A 24,970-nucleotide genomic window follows, 5' to 3' on the forward strand; every position below is an offset into this window, starting at 1 on the left:
ACAGGATCCTGCAGACTTATATTGAAGAAATTACTTGATTAAAAAATGCTCACTTGAGTAAGAACAAAAAGGTCCGACATGCAGATAAAAATTCTCTCTGTATCAAGATCTTCCATCCATCTCAGAAACACTTATTCCTTGCACATATGTATCTGTAACTGTAGCAGAGTCAGCTCTGCCATTGCTGTCCTATTGATCAGCTGTTGATTCCTGATGTCATATCTGCATATTGAATATTTCCCAATGACAAAGGGAGCACCCAACTGTCATGCATTCCTCTCCCTGTTATGGACTGTGATTCAGTCAAACCAGTGTTCTGTTCAAAACTGAAAAGTAACCTAGATTTGAGAGTGCATCTGGATTTGCTTTTAACCCCTGCTTTGCACCATCATCTGACAAGAATACCGATAGAGAGGGCTTATTACAGTGAGGTGCAATATTAAACCTCAGTGCAATGAGAAAAACACTTCATCTTAGTACCAATTGAGGCAATATTGAATGCTTTTTAGGATATTGTGTCGTATTTCACTGTCTGATGTACGTTTCCTGGGTTTGCTTTCTTTCTTTAGACTTTAAGAAGTGTTTTTGACTCTGTTCTGTAGCTGTTGTTGTTTGATGTTTGGTTTTGGTTTGTTTAGGGTTTTTTTGTCCCCCTTCAAGGATTAATTAGCTTTCCTTTTTCTACAGATTTAAATGTCCAGAGTGACAACTAGAATAAATGAGGAGTGAAAAGGAAAAAAATGTTAATATGTTTTAGTCTCAAGTTTCAAAGGAAAACAATCTAGTAAATATTTCCTGTACTTAAATCTATGATGTTCTTATTGTGTTTTAATTTCAATAGGAAGGCATAAAAGTAAATGGCAGCCTATGGGGATTTGCATCAAACAAGTGTTGTGTTTAAGTTGAATGTGTTCTGTATATTTTATAACAAATGTTTTGTACCATAGATGTTTTAAAGACTGGACTACATCTTGATCCCAAGTTAATTCCAAGATGTTATAATCTGCCAGTAGAAAGGATGTGGGAGAGTGAATGGAAGAGATGGGGGTGGGACTGCCTTTGTATGAACCTGGCATAGTTTATCCAACAGTCCTTGATTCTGCTGTGTTTTGCTACAGCAAGTGTGAGAGAACATGTGTTATTAGTACTTCCAGAAGGGACTGTTTCCTTCTAGCTTTTGTCAGACTCTGAGGACATCCCAAGTAGACTGACAAACTCATTAAATAATTGCAGCAGTTTCATTAAGGGGTTAAATTTTTAGCTTGAAGTGCAGTACATTATTCAACCCTTATACCGACTGATTATAGGCAGAAAGTAAATATTTAACATTGATGCTCTGACTGTTATCTCTGTGACTAACTGTGTGGTATTACGGAACAGTATATCAAGTAAAGAGGACTAATGTACTGAATTGCAGGGAGGTTTTTGGAAGCCAAATACATTAACTTAAAAATTGGGAGGGACATTAGGGAGAAAAGCCATAATATTTTTTAGTGCTAATAGCTTTAGGTGAGTATTGTATCTACTGAACAGACTGATATGTGTCTATGTAATTTATTGTTGCCTAGCCATGATTTTTCTGTTCATCTGTGTTATGATCTGGTTATTAATATTACAACTTGAAATACTTAAGACCATGTCAGACAGCTGTTTCAACTTCCCTCTTTTATACTGCAACCACTTGCATTCATGCTTACCTTAAAAAAATTCCACTTTTTCATAGCACAAGACTGAAGACTCCAAATTAGTTTAAAACATTTCTTCTATAATTAAAAAATCTAGAAAATATTCTCAGATTTATCACACTGACAATTGCATCATTATTTTTCTCACTTCCACAGTTTACCCAGTACAAGGTTTGTGATGTTTTGCAGCATGTTGTTAAAAGCTGTAGAGGAATTGGCAGCTATGGTACAGCCCTTTTGGATGTATTTTGTAGACCTCATTTAATTCTCGCTAGTACTGTTGAATATGGTAGAATGTCGTATAAAACTACGTAATCACATTCAGACATCAATTTGTTCATTTGAAAATATATATACTTTGTTTTAATCTTATATCTTTGTGCCTTTTTTCCCACTGTACAATGAATCAATGGAATTTTCTGGTATCAGCAATTTTGGGACAGTTACAATGAGCAATCCTAAAAAGAACAAATTTGTGCATTGCTGTGGCTAAGCCATAGGCATCAAAGGCCTTGTGTGACAAAAAGAAAGGACATTTCTTAAAAATGAAAATACATAATAAATGTAATTCATTAGAGTTTTGGAGAGAGTAACAATTTATCTTCTATAGGAGCACTGTGTGTTTATAAATTAATGCATTTATCATTTGGTGCATCGTTTTGGTGTTTGGATCCAAATGATTGCTTGAAATAATAATGCCTTACAGAGGTTTGGTTCAAGTTTTTAAACATACTTATTTCTTATGCAGTTGCATACATGGAGACTTCTACAGGACTTGAGCTGTTCTGAGGACTGAGCAAACTCCTCCATAGAGGAGTCAGTCTGTCACTCTGTCACTCCATGACAGATACACTTAAATCAGCTCACAGCAGTAATGACTCAAAGCAAAGTGCCAATAACAGCATAAGCCAGTGTGAAAATATAAGATATGTATTGTACATATCTGCAAAAAGAGAGGATGTAATGTTGTGGGGTAGAAATACAGAGGAGATATGCCTTTATTTTTAAGGGACATCACAGAAGACCTGGCACTCTAGATAAGCTTTTCACAGAATGTGTTGGATCCATGGGGCATATGAATTGTGTATAGCCATCATTTACCCTACAGAGTTTATTTGCTATATTTTCAGAAATTCTGTATATCTAAAATTTTATTTTCCATCCATACCCTTACAGAAGTGATATGAACATTATTGTGCTGTTCATAAAAATGTATAAATGTGAATTTGTGGAAAAGTTTGCTCACATGAGAAATTGTAAAGAGTTCTAATACATCAGTTTATATTATTTTGTGGTGTAACACTTGCAAGCACTTTCTACCTCTTCATGACAATGTCACAGTTTGAAAAATATTGTAGTCATAGACAGCCTTCAATTCTTAAAAGCAATTTGACAAAATGTTTTGCTGCTAATACTAGCTTCTCTGAGATATAGATACTGATATTTTGATTACAGCATTTTTTGTGTATTACAGAAAAGTGTAACACTTGCAATGGTCAGAAGGATTATATTTCTTTTTGTGTTTACTTACTATCATTTCTACAATTTCTGACAGTGCAGACACTGAGCACTCTTCTAAAAATTGTCAATGGCAAAAGTAGAAGCAATGCCAATAGCCAAAACTTACATCTGTTGCTCAAAATTGCATAATTATTAGAAATTTTAAGTAGGTGGATCTTAAAGGTCTACTTTACCTTATTTTAAATTATAGGAAGTCTTCTTTCTGGCATAATATTGTGTGCAGTTTTGGGCACCACAATATAAGAAACATACTAAGCTATTAGAGAGTGTCCAAAGGAGGGCAACAAAGATGATGAAGGGCCTTGAGGGGAAGCTGTATGAGGAGCAGCAGAGGTCATTTGGTCTTTTCAGCCTGGAGAAGAGGAGACTGAGGGGAGACCCCATTGCAGTCTACAACTTCCTTGTGAGGGGAAGAAGAAGGGCAGGCACTGATCTCTTCTCTGTAGTGACCAGTGACATGACCCGAGGGAATGATCTGAAGTTGTCACAAGGGAGGTTTAGGTTGGATATCAGGAAAAGGTTCTTCACCCTGACGGTTGTTGGGCACTGGAACAGGCTCCCCAGATATAGCAGTAGCAGCACAAAGCCTGACAGAGTTCAAGGAGTGTTTAGATGATACTCTTGGGTACATGGTGTGACTCAGGGATGCTCTTGTGAGGGTTGGACTTAATGATCCTTTTGTCACCCTTCGAACTCAGTATATTCTGTGATTCTGTGATTCTATGAACCATATTCCTTTGTACATATCTAAAGATTTCCAGCTTTCCTTTGTAAAAACACTAGTTCTGTGACAGTTTTTTGCAGAAGTGTTATTTTTTTGGATGCATGCCATTTTCTCTGAACATAAGTTCCCACTGTCTTTTACACTTGCAAGAAAAAGTATTGCTGAATCTAAGTCCTGTTTCAAGGTCAACTTTACATTCAGAAAGATTGGAAGTAGTATTACTCATTTTGTGAGTCATGAATTGCATGCAAGATAATATAGGCTCTGCCTCTGTAAAACTGAGTATCTAGCTTTCCTCAGAGTTCTACATTTAGCTTGAAGCTGGAGGATTCATGTGCACTAGAAACCATTGCTACTTATCCATTCTTTCTGTCCTGTTGTCATTCACCGTATAAAGTATGCAATCAAATTGAGCACACTGTTTGAACAATCATTGAATATTACAGATTGAGGAGACCACAATCTATTCATTCCTTGTACATTTGGTGTCACTACTCATCTGTTAACTAGATCTACTTAAATGGCTATTCCATTGTGTTTTGTTGATTCCAACTGTCCCACAGGAAATGGTTCCATGTTTAAGTATGCATTAATAACACAGATTTTAACACGGCCAAATTTGTTGTTTCCCTAGATTAGGAATGTATTTCTGACTTTCGTCCCTACATACTGTGCTTTGGTTCATATTATAGAACTTTCTTGGAGTATTCAGCTGGAATTTTGCTAAAGAACACAAAATAATAGACAATATTAGATATTCAAGAAAACCATTGCAAATGCTTAAAACAGCTGTTGGTTCTTTAGCTTCAACTATTTTTTTCTACAAAGCTTATACCACACTACTTGCTAATGTAGAAATTTACACTTGAAATGACAATGACTTTTCAAACTAGTTTTTAAGAGACTCATATTTTTTAAAGATGTACAGTCTTCTTGTGTGTGTTTGATTTACTTGGAGTCTCCTTGAGTGATCCTTTTTTTGACACAAGACAATTCAAATGTTTTGTTATTTTTCATTTTAAGCAATCTCAATAATTTCTAGTGATACTGATCCACTAATATTTCATCCCTAGTCAACTTCAGCAACAAGAATGTAATTTTTAGATCTAAACAATTTTCTGAAATATTTGAAGGTGATATTAGATAGGCATTTGGACCTTCTGCAGTTCCCTAAGTTATTCCCTTCTGTGTTTATTTGTAGATTGTCATCTGGTCTTTTAAATCACTTCTTAGCTCCATGATTTTGACACTTATGTTTCAGTTCTGCAGCAAAAAAAATTGTATGTACTCTAATATTTAGGCACACCTGCATCCCCTCCCCCCCCAAATAAATCCCTGAAACTATTATTTGGAATCCTATAAATAAAATCAGTAATAGAAATTGTGTAAAGTAGATAACTGCTGTAGCACTCAGATTTTGTTTCACTGACCATTTGCCATTTCATTACCAATATGGTAGAACCTGAAAATATATTGCTATAACTATTTAATATAAACTTCAATATAAAAAAAAGTCTTTTCACAATTATCAACTATAAACTCAACAGTGTTTAATATTATTATTACGTACACTGCTGCATGCATATTAAGTGTAATATTTCTTTTCAATGGACTGTGAAATTGCATTCATCTACCTCATAATTACAGAACCTTCAAGTGTATGCATCTTCTGCTAAGAATTTATCATACCTTCACTATTTTGCTTAATACACAAGGCTAGGAATTTATTGCAATTTTTATCTGGAGCACCAGGCTTCTGGCTTTAACTCTGGATGTTTCATATTCAAAGATAGTCTGAAATAGCAGCTGTTAAACATTAAGAAAAGAGTTAATCCAGTATACCAGCAGTTACAGATTCCTTATACTTGGAACAAACATCTTTTTTATCAATGTATACAAAAAGCCCACAAAGTTTCCTCTAAAATCAGAGCTGACTGTAACAAATCTACAGTTCTAGTCTACTGTTGTCATTTTCTGAAACAATCTTGTCAAAACACAGTAAGTTTTTTTTCTATGCTTATGAGAACATTTGATAATGAAGTGACCTTTGTATAATGCATCAATTTCTGTGCTTGGTATTGCATACCTGACATTCTAAGAATTACCAGCAAGTATATGGCTATTATGAAGTAAAATAAGTTAGACATAAGCAGTAGCTCCTATTATTTCCAGTCCAATGGACTGAAATAAAATACTAAATCAGTGTCTGAAAAAGGATACAGAAGAGGACACCAATTCAAAACTAAACTTATTTAATTAGTGCATTTCACTAATCAAACATTGTCAGCCCTAGCAATTCCACTTAATAGGAAATCGAAATGGAATATCTGCCATGACAGAACTTGATGTGAGGGACTAGACATTTGCAAAATATTGAGTGATAAATATAAGAAGCAGAAAAGGAAAATAATGAGGGGATCCACAACTGCTTTATAATTATCAAATTTTGTCAAGAATGCCAAACAGCAATATTGTCACCCGCTACTGCGTTATCACTCTCTCATGTGACTCTTTATTTCAAGAGCACAAAGTGTCAAGAAAAGTAGTCTTATACCTGTTCACACATATGAAGTTATTTTAATATTATTCATTTATTGGCAGAGGAAAATTTGTAATTCTTTTAACTTTTACAAAGTATTTTACAAAACCAAATTAAAAAGAAAAGGCAATTTCTTTGGCAAGAAGTAAATGTTGAACATCATTTTAGTGTAACCTTCAAGTCTCAGCTGAATTGCACATAGTAAAAAAATATAGTTGTGGCTATGTTTCCCAATCAAGACCGATATCCTCTGTTTAGGGAATTTTGTCTACTGTCAGTTGGGCGTTTAACTGAACATGGTCAACAGAAACTCACAAAGAAAATTTACCACCTTTATTTTAATTATACCTCTATTTCAAAATTTTGACCCCCAATGTATAAGTGTTTTGACTGAAACAGTTATAAATTTACTCTGAATGTTTTGTCCTCTAGATTACTTTTATGCTCTTACAGACTTGAATAACCTCATCTGGAAAGTTTCGGGAAAATTTTGTAATGTATGTGCTTGCTTGCCATTATGTTACACAATTACTAGCAGGGTTAAAAATAGATCACAGAGTCTTAGAATCACTAAGGTTGAAAAAGATCCTTAAAATCATAGAGTCTCATTATTACCCTAGCACTACCAAGTCTACCACTAAACCACATCCGTAGATATCACATCTGCACAGCTTTTAAATACCTCCAGGGATGATGACTCAACCACTTCCCTGGACAGTCTGTTCCAATGCTTGACCACCCTTTCAGTAATAAAATTTTTCCTAATATCCAACCTATACTTCCTTCAGAGCAACTTGAGGACATTTCTTGTGCTATTGTCATAGAGGTAGACAAAAAAAAACTTCATGTAGCTCATACATTCAGACAAACTAATTTGCAACCAAAACCAATGGCCAAAACTAGTAAAAAACAGGTGTAACCATGATGACACTCCAATGACATTTAATAGGTTACAGGTTTGGTTTATCTGTCAGGAATACTGGTGCTACACAGACAAGAACAACGATGCAAAATGTGCATGCATGCACACACACAGGGAAGGCCTCTCCCTCATGGGTACCATGACTGGTATCCTGAAGGTTGATTCACTTCATTCAAAGTGTTAAAGGATCACTCAAGGGTATCCAGTAGAAAAAATAGTCACTCACTATATAGTTGAATAATATATTATTATATAGTTGAAACTATTATTATATAGTTGAAACTATTATATAGTTGTATTATATAGTCATAGTATAATAGTATAGACTATTCAGCTTCTTTACTCTAGCCAAAACTAGCACAACTGTTTAATTTTTTTCTTTATACAAAGAAATGTAATGTTTAAAATCAGGAGTCACAAAAACCTAGTATTCTCCATTATTCAACATAAAATTGATAAAGCCATAAAATACTGTTATTATAGAAGTGCAGTGAACTCCTCCTCCCCCAGCTTTCATTTAATAATATATACATACATGAAAGACAAACATATTAAAATCCTGCACTGCAATTTTATAGGATGCTTTCCAGTGATGATACAAATGGAGCTAAAATATTCATTATTATTATAATTTCTGTGCCAAATCATTTTAATCTGTATATTCTCACAAGTTACTGATGAGGAAAGTAGGTACTGTCACTTCAATTTTACAGATAGGCTTAGAGAGAAATGTACTTGCCCATGTCTTTGAAGGGGACAGGATCTGAGGTCAATCCTCTCAAGTCTCAGGAACTAATTATTAGTTTGTCTTCTTTATAACTTACAAAAGAAATTCAGCATTGGCATATCTAGGGAATGAGCTCCTGTGTTTATTAACAATAGAGGTAAGTCTGCACTGAAAGAAAATTTATATTCACCCTTATTGAGAGGGACAGGTTAGTGAGGAACAGTAGAACAGCCTTTTTGTCTATTCAAGTCTTTGTACCTCAGCTGAGACTACCAAAAGAATGCTGGTTAATACTGGTGGATTTTATGATAGATCCTTTGACAATCAGAAAGTGGAAAAGCATGGCCAGCTTATTTCGTATAACTTGTTTATTTCCTAAAAATTACCTCAAAGTGGCTTTCAGTAGTTTTGGACAATCAGAAATTTGAAAGGTATAAGTAAGGATTTATCAGTGGGGGACAGGATGTAACACTGGAAATAGAAATATTTAATAATATAATAATTAGTAATTTAATAATAACACAAATATTAAATATTGAAATATTTGATTGCTTTAAAGTTGTTCTTTTTGGAGAAGAGCAAACTTGAAAGATGGCCTTCAGTTTATCTCCCAGTTCAATTTTACAATTAGAAAGTTATATGACTTTTTATTCCTGGGTAGATACCAAGCTTTTAAAACAAGATGAGATTTTTTCATCTTCTGCAGCTGAATAGCCATTGATCCGCCAGAGTAATTGACTCCTGATCTAGACCTGTGTGTATGTAATCAGATAGTAGATAACTTTGTAGTATCATTAAAAAAAAAGAAGCTTAAATTACTTTAAACTTAAATGAAAGTAAAGCTTGGTATTAGAACAATCCACTTCATTTTTCCAGAAATGTACATCTTAGAATGTGAGAAAGCTCTGGGGATAGCTAAGTCACAAGAATCATCCCTATATCTGTCCCATTTCTAACTCTATAAACTCTTTACCTGAAGATCTGCTAGGTCTTATGCAAGTAGCTCCTGGGACCCATAAAGAAAATCTTTTTAGAGGAATGGTTAAATTGGTTGTTAAATATTAAATGTCTACCTGTAGCATGGACTCAAGTTCCTCAGGGTTTTGAAAGAATTAAAATTGGTTCTTTCTGAATACTTATGTTACTTACCAGGATTTTAGACAGTTTTTCATCTACCCTGCTGATGGCCTTAGGGTGTGACAAAGTCAGTTAGTGTTCAGATGCAAAGAAATTCCATCAATTATTTGTGAAAACCACTTATTAAATTCCTACAGTAGCTGGCAGATATTTGATATTTTGAAACTACTAGGTAAACTATAACACATTTAATCACAACTACATAACACATCTCTTTTTCATTACGAGACCACATTTAATCTCACTTTCTATTACACATATTTAGGAATTCCATGGACTACTTAGGGTGGACAACACTAAAATAATTAACAATACATGGAACTGTTCCTGCTGAGTGAAATCACATTTTGTGCTTCAGAAATAAAACATTAAAGCTAAATAAGAAACGCCTGGCACTGCAACACAGAGAGCTTCTCTACAAAGTAACTGTGTTTCAATGACACTTCCATAGGATTCTGGCACAGAGAGAAGTCTTTCTGCCTCCTGGGTTACTTTTGGCCAAACTTAGCACAGCAACACAATAAGTGTGGGCTGTGCAGCCCATACGTAGGTTCATTACAGGTGAGAGTGCAGCTCTGTCCTTCTACCTTCCCCTACTGTCTAATATAATAAAGATTAAAGAAAATAATTGGGGATTGTAAACAATAATATTCACTCACAGGGAGAAATTCTCTGAAGAAATGTCAGAAATGGTAATGGCAGTAATTTATGCATGGAATATGATAGTTGTCTTGAATATTTTCTGTCTAAAGTGTCTTTATTAATACAAGTTCAGAATTAATGTGGCAAAGCTAAGCTATTTCATAAGTAAACTATAAAAGTTGTCAGAGTTATAAAGAAATTTAATTAAATGTGAAATTATAGACAGAGTAGGAATAGAGGATGCTCAGTTGATAGATACACCATATTTTAGGATGTATACTTGAATAAGGATATTTTTATGCAACATAAGGGTAATAGGCAGGAAAATAGAATTAAAATATAAAGGAAATGTTCTAACTGGAGGATCAGTTTATATAAAAAAAGTTTTGGTGAATTTAGCCCTAGGTACATTTTAGATAATTTGGTAAATAAAAAAAATGTGGAATAACAGAAAGTCTGGCACTGAAAGGAAGTGTTTTGCATAAGCTAGATTGCCTTTTTCATCTTTTGAGTATTTAGCTCTATTTCTCACTTGAACTGGCTAGTTTGGACAAACTGTGATTATCTCTATTTTTGCTCATCTGATTTTAGCTTTGACCATCTCTAAGCTGTGTCAGCGGAAGCAACAGCGTCAAAGAAATACTCTGCCTTTGGAGTTGTATTTTTAGATTGTGAATGCTCAAATAAGAGCTAAGCTTTTCTACAGCTTTTCAATATAGCAGTTGGGTCTGTTTCTTTTAAACTGCTTTTAAAATGATCACTGTCAACGGAATCACAAAATCACAGAATATGCTGAGTTGGAAGGGACCACAAGGATCATTGAGTCCAAGATAATGCAAGATCTGAGTATGTGGATTAGCCACACAAGGCAAGTCATTATTCAATTGCTGGGGCATTCATCTGTCACCAGTTAGATGCAAACACTCCCATGGTGTCTTCTCAGCAAGAAACCTTCTACTTACGGTCAGGAGGCATGACAAGTTTAAAGTGTATTTCCCAGAAAATGTGTGATGGATTGGAAGACTATTACACTCTGAGTACTGCCTAGAGACATGCATTTTACTAGAAGCAAATATCAGTGTAGCAATTATCTGCTGTCACTATTTGCTACAGTCTTGTCAGTGCTCACACATTAAACAAAATCAAAATAAATAATTAAAATTGTGGTATCAAGGTTTTTCCTCAAAGTTTCCTATGAAAAATAGTATCAATGCAGAATGAACATTTTTGCATTATGAAAATTTTGTCTTGACTTGTATGGAGCAGATGTTCTTTATATGAAACATTCAGGTTCTTATGCATATAGCTTTGTGTACCTAGAACCCTGGAGGAATATTTGAAGTAATGGCACTTGTAAGGAGAGGTAGAATATTTTACATGTGAAAGTTTCTCAAATAAGCACTGCATGCATACTTGATACTGTTTGGTCGCATAAAAGGAAACTTGATTAACTGCTGTAGAGATCTCAGAGGACTTGTCACAGAGATGGTACTTCTAGCATATTACCTAACTGGTCTAAATTCATCAGTGGAACTAGTTCTAGTTGCATGCAAAACTCTGATAATCATCCTGTGTGATACAGCTCGTTCTTCTTACATTATATTCCACTTATTATTTATCTTTAGGATGATTTGAGGGGGGTTGCTTTTCCAGAATGTCCTTGGACTCTGGCAACCCAATAGGTGAGCAGACAGAAAATCAGGCAGTTTGTTGTTCCCAGCCTTTCTGCATTTATTCAGTAATTCATCAAAACCAATCTATTTTTGCAAAACGCTTCCATTTGGTAGATAAGTATTTTGTGACAAAAGTTCAGTTTAGTCAGAAAAATCCTGTTTAGTTCTATTCATTATATGGTAGGAGAGAGACAAAACAGATGCATTTCAGTCTACTAATCACAGAGCATGACTGGATGAGTTTCAATCATGTCTCTATCCTTTTTTGTCTTAATTGCTGTTACTAATACTAAGATGGTAGCTATGAAACCTGCAGACTGCATTGCAACTTTTTATATTGACAGCTGTTGTTTTCAAAATTAGCACTATGTACTTAACATCTTATATGTGGAACACCATCTTCTGAGCAAATGTTGCTCAAGTGTTCTTTGCAGACATCATTGGCAGGTCACTTAAACTTCAGATGATTCCTCATTATGGTTATGGTGGTTGATAGCATCTGAAATACACACAAAAAATAATACATTTGTAAATGAAATTAAGGCTCAGGTCAAGACAGTATTTATGATCTTAGAATTTGAAATTACCTTAAGGATAGGATTGCAGAGGCATAAATGTATATAAATCTTTTCTTGAATTAATGACTAAATACTTAAAGTACAAACAAAGGAAACATCTAAATTGTGCACTGAATCTAATAAATAGGACAACTGTGACCAAATATGTAGCTTACCAGTTTCTGGCTGGTATGGAGTTAATTTTCTTCCTAGCACCTGCTACAGTTCTGTGTTTTGAATTTAGTATGAGACTAATGTTGATAACACACTGATGTTTTAGGTGTTGCTAGGTAGCACTTACCCTTAACCAAGGACTTTTCCGTTTCCCACATGCTGCCAGTGAGAAGGTGCACAAGAAGCTGGTAGGGAGTATGGCCAGGAGAGCTGACCCAAATTAGCCAAGGAGATATTCCATAATATAGACCATCATGCTCATTATACAAGCTGGAGGGAGCTGGCTGGGAGATACTAATCACTTCTGGCTAGGCATCAGTCACCAGGTGTTGAGCAATTGTGCTGTACATCATCTCTTTTTCTTGGGTTTTATTCCTCTGCATCATTTCCCTTTATTAATATTATTATTATCATCATCATTATTATCACTATCATCATCACCATCATCATCATCATCAATCAATCATCGTCATCATTTATATTTTACTTTATTTCAATTATTGACTTGTTCTTATCTCAACCCATACTTTTTTTCCATTCTCCTCCCCATTGCACTGGAGGGAGGCAGACTGAGCAGTTGGCTATGTGGTACTTATTTGCTAGCCGGGGTTAAACCATGAAACCTAATAAGAATAGCTGAAAAGAATAAACATAATTTTTTTATTATTTTTATTAAAATAGTAAAATTTTATTTTTTAATAATATTTTTAATAAAATTGTTGGTATTCTCAGCAGTGACAATGCCTCAGATTGAACAATTCCGCTGACTTTTTTCATGGTTTTATGTCATTACTGGGTTTTTTGTTTAGTTAGAAGGAGTTTTTGCGAGAAAATACCTGTCATCAAAAGGAAAACTGTTCAAGAAAACATATGTGAAACTTTGTGAGCCCACCCAAACCCTTCTCTTTTTATTTTTTTTTTCCCCTTAGGAAGAGATCTATTCTGGAATATCCAATAACTGCATGATTAGAACATTTGAGAGAAACAAGAAACTGAATTTCAACTTACTACTTTGCCCTTGAACCATCATTGCTCTCTGCAAATGATCTAGTCACTTTGAAACGTAGCAATGTTTTGCTTTTGCTCAAGTATATGGTAAAATGTAGTTAATGTGCTGGTATTATCATTTTAAAGCTTTGGCTACAAAGAAAATGCATGAGAAAATAGTACCTTTTTGGGATATACACTTGTCCAGCTGGTGTAGAGACATTTGATATAGCCTGAGGGCAGCTTTCCACAGTCACAGCTCTGAATAACTTTCAAGCAGCACTGCAGAAGAAACAAAAAATCAAGGTTCCCTAATGTTGTTCCCAATATTCAAAGAAACTAACAAAAAAGTAGTATGTAAAGAAATATCTCTGTGAAACTTGATAAATTGGTACAAATCGAGATGTCTGATTAACACTTTTTTTATTTTTTTTCCTTCAATCTAAAGCCTACTTTTTGATTTTATGCACTTAGTCTCTATTGCTGATTTGTTGTTGTTTTCAATAAAAAGTTGAATTTGTGACAACACTTTTTTTCCTTTTCCTTGACTTACGAGAGGGTGAAACATGAAGAAACAGAAAGACAAATGGAAAGGGGGAGAGCAATACCAGTTTGACTCTATTAAGCCTTAATTTCTTTCTTTGTTTAGATCTGGAATTTATTCCAGCTAAATTTATTCCAGCTCTTGGCTGAAGCGTAAAGAATGCAGAAGCAGAAGTTTTTAACCAAACAGCCCTCATCCTTTCTACTGAATGGTATGGACTTCCATCTACAATTTCTACTTTATGGTAAAGCAAACAAAAGTTGCACTAGAAGGAAATAAACGGTATTTTCATTTAGCCACTTTAATTTTTTTCTTGGAAGTTCACTTGTATTCATTTCCCTCTTCTAATGCAAGGGGGTAGAGTTAGTTTCCTAGTATGCCTATAATCATCATAGAATATCCTCAGGTGTACGGGACCCACAAGTATCTTCCAGTTCAACTCCTGGCCCTGCACAGGACAGCCCCAAGAGTCACACCATGTGCCAGAGAGCACTGTGCAAACATTTCTTGAACTCTATCAGGCCTGGTGCTATGACCCCTTCCCTGGGGGGCTGTTCCAGTCCCCAGCCACACTCTGGGTGAAGAATCTTTTCCTAATATCCAGACTAAATCTCTCCGAGACATCTTCATGCCATTCCCTCAGGTCCTGTCACTGGTCACCACAGAGAAGAGATCAGTGTCTGCTGCTCCACATCCCCTCAGGAGGAAGCTGTAACTGCAATGAGATCTTCCCTCAGTCTCCTCTTCTCCAGCCTGAACAGACCTTATCTGCTCTTCATATGACTTTCCCTCAAGGCCCTCAATGGACAGACACATTGATATGAATAGAAGAGAATTCAACTATATATAATAAACTTATTGTTTAGCCATTAAATTGACTATTTACTATTTTTCTTGAGTTCCTTTTTTTGAAACTTACGTAAATTTTGTCTATTTTGTTCAGTAAGAGAAACTTACATGCTTAAAATACTTAGAGAGAAAACAGATGGTACAGTGACCCTGAGATTAGCTCAGCTGGTTAGAGCACGATGCTAATAATGCCAAGGTCATGAGTTTAATGTCTATATAGGCCATTCACTCAACGGTTGGACTTGATGATCCTTGTGGGTCCCTTCCAACTCAGAATATTCTGTGAATTATAAAGCTCTTATAATTATGCTAAAAATGTGGTTCTCTGGCTGATCTGGGAATCCAAAAGGAAAAACTAATTTATTTTATATCCACGAATGGGAAAGTTCATTAAACTTCAGGCTTGGGAAACAATTTAGTATTGATTGTGGTTAAGACCAGAGGGCTAAGAACTGGAAGGTTTGGCTACCATATTAAATTCTTGTGCAAATTTGCTCTGTGACCCTGGAAAAATTAATTAATTTACATTCTATAGCTCAAATCTAGTCAATTTTTTAAAGTCAGTCACTTAAATCAAAAGAAAAATAATTTAGTTTCCTGATCTTTTGAGTTTAACTACATCTAGCTAATGTGGATGAGAATTGCTACTGCTGGCTTTTCTCTCTTAAAATAAACTCTATTTTTCACCAGCTTATATATGGATAGAGATATTGTTATAAGGCCTCAGACTTCAAACCACAGAAGTCTGCCATTAATGACTTTTTATTTGAGATTTAATACCCCGAGTTTTTTTAAATCTTGATATTAATCAAGGCAGAATGTTAATAAAGGCTTTCTGATATTTTCAGAATTAACTACAGCTGGTTTAACTAAATTTTACTGAAACTAGATGCAACCTTTCTAAAATTTTGCAATTATGCTGGGGGTTGGAAGAAGACGATTTTTAAAGTCCCTTCCAACTCAAGCTATTCTATGATTTTATGATTTTCACTGTCACAAAAGATTTCTTTAGCAGGTTTTGACCTAATTGGGGATTTAGGTTTGGGTTCGGGTTGGGGTTTTTTATTTTCTGTTTCTCTGGTTTTAACTTCTAGGTACCGTAAAACTCATTCTAGTGAATTCATTTTTATTAAATGATGAGTGTGTTTCTGGGAGATTCCTTTACATGAGAAGTGATATATTCATGCATTTTATTAATATATCTAGGACTACTATGAGCCCTAATTTATAGCATTCTATAAGGTTCTGCAGTATATAGATAGCAAAAACTTTTGAGAAAGCTTTTTTTTTTTCTCTGTTGTTTATCCTTTTCACTATTTCATCCAATTTTGTGGTAGGTATCATCTCTACAAATCAAACTGGGCCTTCACTCTGTTTTGTTTTTTTTAATCTCCTCTAACAGTAAACATGTAAAATCTGCTGTACTGTAACAGAGAAAACTTGTTTTATTGAAGTACTTTATTTTAAAATGTCAAAACAAAGAATGAGAACCAGATCTTATACAGGGATGGAAACTTAACATTTGTCTCACAGTAACAGCTAACATCATTATTTACAATACACAGGAAATAGAAGTAACCTCAGTTACACAGAGAATTCTGTTCGGTTTCTTAAGAAAAATATTGGCTAAAATACTCCAATTAAAAACTGAAATAGCTAATTTATGAAACACACATCCAGGCATACCGTTGTGATTGTTGAATAGGATTTGGTTATTATCCACTACTGACAATTCTTCACATATAAATATACAGAAAGCATAGAGAGATTTTGCAATATATAGCAAAAAATATCTTCTGTTTTTAAGCAGCTGATAAACGAATCATAAAAACATCCATACATGATTTCTTTCATTCTTAGTCATAGTCTTCTGGAAAACAAGCTGATATATATAGGATAAGGATTTCAGGGAATGCAGGGTGTTGAAAGAGCAAAGCTGTGTGTTCCATTTTTTGGCATACTTTTAAGTGTGGAAGCATGAAAACTGGTACTTTGGCTATTTATTGGTGAATAGCAATAAATTAAGAAATGTTTAAACAGATTACCTAGTCCCACTGAAGCTAAAAACTTTTCCATTGGTTTTAATGCAGCTGAGACTTCATCTGAAATTCTCAGCTTTCAAATCTTAAGATATTACCATGTTAACTCTTTCTTCAAAAGAAAACTATGTCATTGATTCTTTTCTTGTACCTACCAGTCTCACAGAATCACAGAATATACCAAGTCGGAAGGGACCCACAAGGATCCTCGAGTCCAACTCCTGACCCTGCACAGGACCACTCCCAACACTCACACCGTGTGCCTGAGAGTATCATCCAAACACTTCTTGAACTCAGACAGCCTTGGTGATGTGACTCTTTCCCTGGGGAGCCTATTCCAGCACCAAGCCACCAGTAACAGTATTACTGACCCATCAATGTAAAAACCCTTCAACCATCATAATGCATTTAAACCTGTGTGCCATGGAGTACATTCAGAAATTATATCAAGATAGCATGTACATGATATCCATAAGCACTAGATAGCCTCCGAGACAGCTCCAAGGCATAAACAATCTATAAAGGTTGAAGAAATTCCAATTCACATCAAACCTTTCCAGACAAGGAGTTTCTTGTATGAATTTGGAGGAATAAGATTCAATGAATTTGGAGTTGAGCAGCGGTAAACTCAGGTTATAGTTGTGTTTTGTCTTCGGTAAAGGCTAGTTTGGCTCTAAATGGTTACATGGAATTTAATTTTGGGAGCTTCAGGTAACCATTATTTTAAATGAGAAAAATGCTAAATGCTACTCCAGGCTATGTTTTATTAATTTCCTTTTCTGTGATTATAAAACAACCATTTAATTTGTTTCAAAAGTCTTAGTTGGTTCTTTTAATTCTCCAGAATCAGTTCAGTTCAATACTGTATGTAATATTCAGTAGCACTCATGAGGTGGCTGTTAAACCATCATACATGTATCCTCTGTAAGGTTTCTCTACATTTTGCTGCATATCTCACTTTAAGAGTTCGTTGCATAGCTGCTTTGATTCATTTTAACACTGAGGTATTGTTTCACATTGTGTTTGATTACAGCTCAATCAATACTACTTAATTTCCCATTGTCTTTATCTGAAATAGTATATTTCATGTATGTATCCACCATAACATTCAGCTATAACATTTTAATGTATGTCTTTTAACTTTGGATTCACTAGTCTTGCTCTCTGCGGGATTGTCTGTATGCCTTGGGTCTGTGCCAATTTCATCAGCTCTGAATGGAAATGGCATAGCTTGAGATGACAGGTTGCTTTCTTTCAACATTCCCTTTCTGTGTTTGTCCATTAATTTCACATTTCACATTATAATTTCACATATTGTGAATTCTCATTCACAATATGCAGTCATAATATGAGCTCTTATTAGTATTGGTTAATTTATATCTTTTGAAACTGACCATTTTTTGCAACCTATATAATTGAAACTCTCCATTTTATAGAATTGTATTATAGAAATTCCAGTTTAATTCCCCTCTTGTAGACTCATGTACCATCACTTCACATTTAGTTACATTTATGATCCAAGTCAATCAAATTGAGTGACATTCAGCTATATCTTTAAAGGTAATAGTTCCATATTAATTTTCTATACCAGTATATTTACCCAAGTTTTAAACAAATTAAATGTTATTTTTAGAGTTTAAATCCAGTAGTATAATTTCACATGATTTCAGAGCTGACAAGCTGTTATTATAGATTCAATTTCTATCTTTCATTGAAAAGATGTAACATCAGTAGCTGCTTCTCTCTTCAGTTTATTGTTTGAAGCTGTACATAGTTCGACAAATACTTTTAAGTTATTTTATCCTAGGGAGCTTTATATGAAGCATGATGAGTTTTATTCTTCAAAATGCTCATTGCAACATTGAAAGTTGCTTACAGCTCATGTTTAAACTCTGCTTGCTCTGTGGACCAGATCCACTCCAAGTTAAAGGATTGTATTTCTATGGATTTACAGTACATAATCCAAAATAAATATCTATTCCACAATATTGTATGAGATGATATAGTTAAGATTCCTTTAATATTTTTAAATGAAAAAATAATTTAGTCTTTTCTATCATGTTTTGCATTGTAGATGCCACAGGACAGAGATTAATTCTTGCTTGAAGTGCAAGTGCTTGAATATAACTGTTATAACTGCATTGGGATTTTTGGGGTTTTGCTGAAATGAAACTCCCAACAACATTATTTTGTGAAACTATAATTTTTACAATTTTAAACTGAATTATTTTATTTAATAATTTTGTACTACTGATTTCAGCAGCACAGTATTATTAATTCCAGTTAAGATAATTCTCATTAATGAAATATGAAATACATGTCAGTCAGATCGCAGTTAGCAGCTTCACTTTCTGTATTTTGTTCCAAATGTCAGTCTGCTTGTTATGTTTCACTCTTTTTACGTTATTTCTATTTTATCAAAATGCAACTAATTCTCTAGCTAAGATAAATTCATTCAGAGTCAAAGGTAGTATAAAAATTCAAAATGCAGATTGCAAAATAATGAGTTTTCATGTTGATATAGCATATGATATATGCACATGCACAAAACTTATTCTTTTACTTTCTGCACATTTGTGATGTTTTAAACACCAAAGAAAAAATTTGAACTTCTGTGACCTGATTTTCATATTATATGTTTGATATTAATTAACTATAGCAATTCTACTTGGGAAATGATATTGTATTTATGCAGGTTAAAAAACATATGACAGAGTCAGACAATTGCACAACAAAGCAATTATATCAGTTCTTAATTTATGATATGGGATTATTTTGTGAAAAATGTCAAGTACTATAAGTAGAATGTGTGCTTCAGTGTTTTAAAATAAGATGTGTGTGTGTCAAACTATATTTCAAAGTAGTGAACACACTGATGGAAGAGAATTCCTCAGTCACATTCACTGAAGAACAGGGCTAATGAATGTGACTAAGAGGTCACAGGTGGTAAAGCCAACTCATAGGCCAACTCAATGCAGCTCAGGTGGTCATTGATTAACATGGGAAAAAGTAGAACGAAACCCAGAAACTTCATCCCTCATATCAAGACTTCCACACCTTAGTACCTCGCTTTCCTTATATATACATACTTGAATCAATTTAAATTTTTTAGTAAAAATTGCTGGGAAAAAAGGCATAAATACAACACTACATATTAAATTAGCCCATATGACACACAAAAGTATGATTCAGTAAAATATTCATATAACTGGAGCTGTTAGAACTGCTGTATTGCTGCTTGGTTGTTTCAAACTTTTTTTTGCCACACTTTTCTCAGGTAGCTGTATAAGCAAGAACTTAGAAGGAAATAATTTCATTATCAAAGACACTTGAGCTTATGCTTCGTAAAACTTCTCCATTTTGCCTGTCTTCTGAATTTATGAGATACCAAATGTGGTTAGCAAAATAATTTGAAGTAATGCTATAGCTTAAATGCAAAGGTAGTAGTTACACTTGAAATAATTTCAGAGGCAGTAGATCAATGTGGCATCCTATAATGAGCTAAAAAGTTATGAAGCATATGTGAATCAGTAATGTTAATTTTTTATTTACATTGAAATATTTGTATTTGGATACTTTAGAGCAGTGATCTACCTCTAGCTGATATTTAACAACTCCTTTTTAGCCCCATCTAGCCCTCTCATAGGTTCTTTTAAGGCATGTGCCTCCAAAGATATTTCTACAATACTCAGATGTTATGTAAATTAATTACACAGGTAGAAGGATGCTTAACAACAGAATTATATTTATTTGGTTGCTCAAGTAGAATACTTCTGTCTTTGCTATTATACAAGGAGACTGGCACTGTATAATCCTACCTGGGCAACATGAAGAAAATCAGTGGGCCAGAGCCACTTCCTGAGGTACTAAAGAAGTGATGTGTTTTATTAGAAAGGGAAGAGCATTTTTCATGTCCTTCAAGGGCAACCAATCCTCATTAGCCCAGTCTGCAACCTGATAAAAATTTGAATATGTTGAATTAGTCATAATTTTTTCCAGCAGACTTTCTTTCATTTTAGATTTCGTACCTCATAAATTTTACAGTAACCCTGAACAAATTCCCACAATTAATATAGCAGTCAGTAATGGTGCTTAATAATGGTTTCAGTAACAGCCAGAATTATAGATTTGAACCTGAATTTCTTCAACTTTTTTTGTTGTAAAGAAATAGCTGTCCTTGTTAAAACTATATCTGATTCCTACCTGAAATTAATGAATATAGGTTTGGTTGGGGTTCTACACGAGACCACAAATAAAAATGGAATTAATTAAACATCTGTAGAAGTTGGCATTTGAGATCTAACCTTATGCATCAAGAAGATTCTTACAGAAGTGTTGCTGCTATTACAAAATCTTCAAAGGTAAAATTCTGCCTCACCCCACCTTGCTTTGTCTTAGTACCACTGTCATCTTTAGCAGTGCTTTAGACTAAAACCATATGAAATATCCTCACTAAATCTCAAATGTTATACCATGATCTGAGACATTAATATTTTTTTAAAAATCAGCATATATTCATAACAGTTCACAGGTACTGAAGAAAATAATACAGACACCAAATTTTGCTCCTGCTATTTAACTCACAGACCTGCCTTTCACAATGCCTTAATGCTGCTATTTTGCTATGTGCCATCAGGTGATAGAAATGGCAAAGCATCTGCATTTGCAAAGCAACAGCATTGACTTCCTTTATATAGTGACCTATGATGGGAATAAAAACACTTTTTTCATTATTTTGGGAATACTTTGTTGACCTGTACCCTTAATCTTGTTTGGGGGTAAGGAGCAGTGGAACTTCTAAACTCCCTATGCAGCTCAGATGAGTATTTCGTGAATATGTCTACCACAGCTGATATACAGTCATGCAAAATGCTCTCCATATCTTATATTAGGATGATTTTCAGAAGAACTTTATAAAAAAAAAAGCCTTGTAGTATTGAGCAGATCATAAATACCACTTTAGCTGAAGCAGGTAACATAGTTTCTTCGCTAGAAAAAATATTTGTTAAATATAAAAAATTTTCTGAACCCCTGGGTGGAAATTAAAAAAAAAGATGTAATGAAAGTCGAAAGTCAGTTGCAGGAAGGAAGGGAATACGTTTCTATGATCTATCAGAAAACACTGAGATGTGATGTCACTTTTCAGGTTTAGTTTATTTCTACAAATGAATTGCAGGATTCATAGAATCATAGAATCATGAAGTGGTTTGTGTTGGAAGGGACCTTAAAGATCATTTACTTCCAATCCCGTGCATGAACAGGGATACCTTTCACTAGACCAGGTTGCTCAGAGCTCCATCCATCCCAGCCTTGAAGATTTCCAGGGGTCCAGGGGCCACAACTTCTCCAGACAACCTGATCCAGTGCCTCACCACCCTCACAGTAAAGAATTTTTTTCCTAATAACTAATCTAAACCTACTCCCAGTTTGAATCCATTCCCCCTTGTCCTGTCACTACATGCTCTTCTAAAAAGTCCCTCTCCATCTTTCTTGTAGGCTCTCTTCAGGTACTGGAAGGCCACAATTAGGTCACCCCAAAGCCTTCTCTTCTCCAGGCTGAACAAACCCAACTGTCAAACCCAACTGTCTCAGCCTTCCTTATGGGAGAGGTGTTCCATCCCTCTCATCATCTTGGTGGCCCTCCTCTGAATTTGCTCCAACACATCAATGTCCTTCCTGTGCTGGGGACCACAGACCTGGACAGAGAACTCCAGGTGGGCTCTCATCAGATCAGAATAGATAGAGGAGCAGAATCAGATCCCTCTGCTTTTGATGCAGACCAGGATTTGTTTGGCTTTCTGGGCTGCAAGTGCACATTGGCAGGTTATGTCCAACCTCTCATCCACCAGAAAACCCAAGTCCTTCTCAGCAGGGCTTGATCTTGATCTGTTCATCCCCAGCCAGTATTAGTGATGGGGGTTGCCCTGACCCCGGTGCAGCACTTTGCATTTGGTCTTATTAAACCTCACGAGATTCCCATGCCCCCACTTCTCAAATTTGTTGAGGTCACTCTGGATGGGATCCTATCCTTCAGGTATGTTAACCACATCACTCAGCTTGATGCCATCTTCAAATTTGCTGAGGGTGCACTTGATCCCATCATCTATGTTATTAATGAAGATGTTAAATAGCACTGATCCTAATATATACCTCTGAGGGACATCACTTGTCACTAATTTCCGGCAGAACTCTGAGCCATTGACCTCTACCCTCTGGATGTTACTATCCAAGCACTGTCTTATCCATCTAACAGTCCATTTATCAAATGTCTCCAATTTAGGGAGAAGGATTTTGTGTGAGACCATGTCAAAAGCTTTACAGAATTCCAGATAAATGACGCCTATAGCCCTTCCCTTGTCCACTGATGTAATAACTCCATCACAGAAGGCCACTAGGTTGGTCAGGAAGGACTTGCCCTTGGTGAAGCCATGCTGGCTGTCCCAAATCACCTCCCTGTCCTGACTGTACCTTAGTCAAGCTTCTAAGAGGGTCTGTTCCATGATCTTCCCAGGCACAGAGGTGAGGCTGAGAGGTCGGTAGTTCCCAAGGTCCTCCTTTCTACCCTTTATAAAGATGGACACGATGTTTCCTTTTTCCAGTCCCATGATGTTTTCATGGAGAGTGGCTTGGCGACTACATCAACCAAATCCTGCAGGGCATAGTCCTACTGTCATGTCCCCGACAAAGATGTTAAACAGTGCTGATCCCAATACCGAATCCAGAGAAATGCCACTCGTATTTGATATCCACTTGGGCATTAAATCCAACTGTTTGAGTGTCACTGTCCAGCCAATTCCTTATTCACCAAGTAGTGCACCCATCAGATCCATGTCTCTCCAGTTTAGAGACAAGGCTGTCCCTTTAGTGGATGAAAGTGCACATAGGAAAATGAAGCCTAGTGATGTATTGTGAACAAAGTCATTTTGCCAAATCACTCATAGAACTTATGATTCAGTTAGGAAAGCATTGTTCTTTCTCAAGTGTGAAATTCCACGTAAATTTTTTCCGAAATCTTCGCGCGCGAAGACTGGCCATTATGAAAGGAATCCTTAAAAATAGTAGTGGGTGCAATTATATTTGTAATATGTCAGATAATCATGTAATTTTTCAATAACAAATTAATTAGTGTTATTTTTCATATGAACACTCTAATTGTTTTCCTCTGAGGATTTCTGAATGATACAAAGAGCATATAATTAGGCTTCTGAACAACCATTTGAGGTAAACATTGTCTTTCTCTACTCACAGGAAACTGAGGTACCAAGTCATGAAATTATATTTCTGCTAACACACACTGAGTGAGGAAAAATCAAAGTACGGATTTTTTCTTAGTGTTAGAACACAGGATATTTTCATTTATAGTGTTTATATAAAAATAGGATAACTTTTAGGCTTCAAGCAAATTTCCTAAGTTGAACAACCCTAAAAGAAATAAGTATAGACCACAGCTCTATTCTTAGCAGATGTCACTAAGCACTTTTTCTCATCTACAAAATGTATTAATCTAGTAATTTCTGATGACCATTTTATTGTTTGCACACAAAGAGAGAACCATTATTTACATTATCTAGTTCTTTCTCCTGCTGTCTTGACTTGTATCCAAATACTGACATCCTTGAAAATAGTTTACTGATTTTAATATGATGAAAACAAAATCAAAATTCATCAAATCAAATCCTTTTCTACTATAGAACTGATGGTCAAGTACATGAGAGTTATATATCCTTTAGTCATAAAAAAGGTATATTTTATGCCAATTATAGGAAGTATGTCATATTTGCTTAATATTACTAATGACATCAAATCTGTCAGTTTTCAATTACAATTTCTCACATATCTAGTAAGTTACCCATTTATACATTAATCAGGTAATTATGCAGTGGTAGAAAAAATCCGAAAACTCGGTCCACAATCAGTGTGTTGCAGGATGACTGATTATGACACCATATTTCCTAATTAGCAGGAAGATTCTGCTTGGTTAATGTCTCTGCCTGACACATTATTCCAACCTGATTTTTGTTAGTTTTTCATCAAGATCGGCAGTCCTTAAAGGACCTTCATTCTTTTGCTTCGGATCTCTCTTCTGTCATTCTTTCTATTTCACCTGAGTTTGACCTCTGAGACTTATGGTATATGTATGTTAAATATAAGTCTTGATGAAAGAATCTCTAGCTATACAAAAGAATTCTATTTTTATAATAGACCTTTCCCAGTTATTGGACTCAACTATATGTCTTTATAAGAAGAGAC

General features: G+C 35.0%; 1 long non-coding RNA gene across 1 annotated transcript in view; it reads right to left on the reverse strand.

Annotated features, from left to right (window-relative positions):
- Positions 1-10,222: 10,222 nt before the first annotated feature.
- The window catches only part of LOC108493696, a 54,352-nt gene continuing 39,604 nt past the window's right edge, over positions 10,223-24,970 (reverse strand). The window contains exon 3 of the long non-coding RNA XR_001873562.1: positions 10,223-12,069. This is a non-coding gene — a long non-coding RNA (uncharacterized LOC108493696). The remainder of the gene's footprint in view (positions 12,070-24,970) is intronic.

The sequence above is a fragment of the Lepidothrix coronata genome, unplaced genomic scaffold (assembly GCF_001604755.1).
Source record: "Lepidothrix coronata isolate B3197 unplaced genomic scaffold, Lepidothrix_coronata-1.0 Scaffold1, whole genome shotgun sequence".
Lineage (NCBI taxonomy): Eukaryota > Metazoa > Chordata > Aves > Passeriformes > Pipridae > Lepidothrix > Lepidothrix coronata.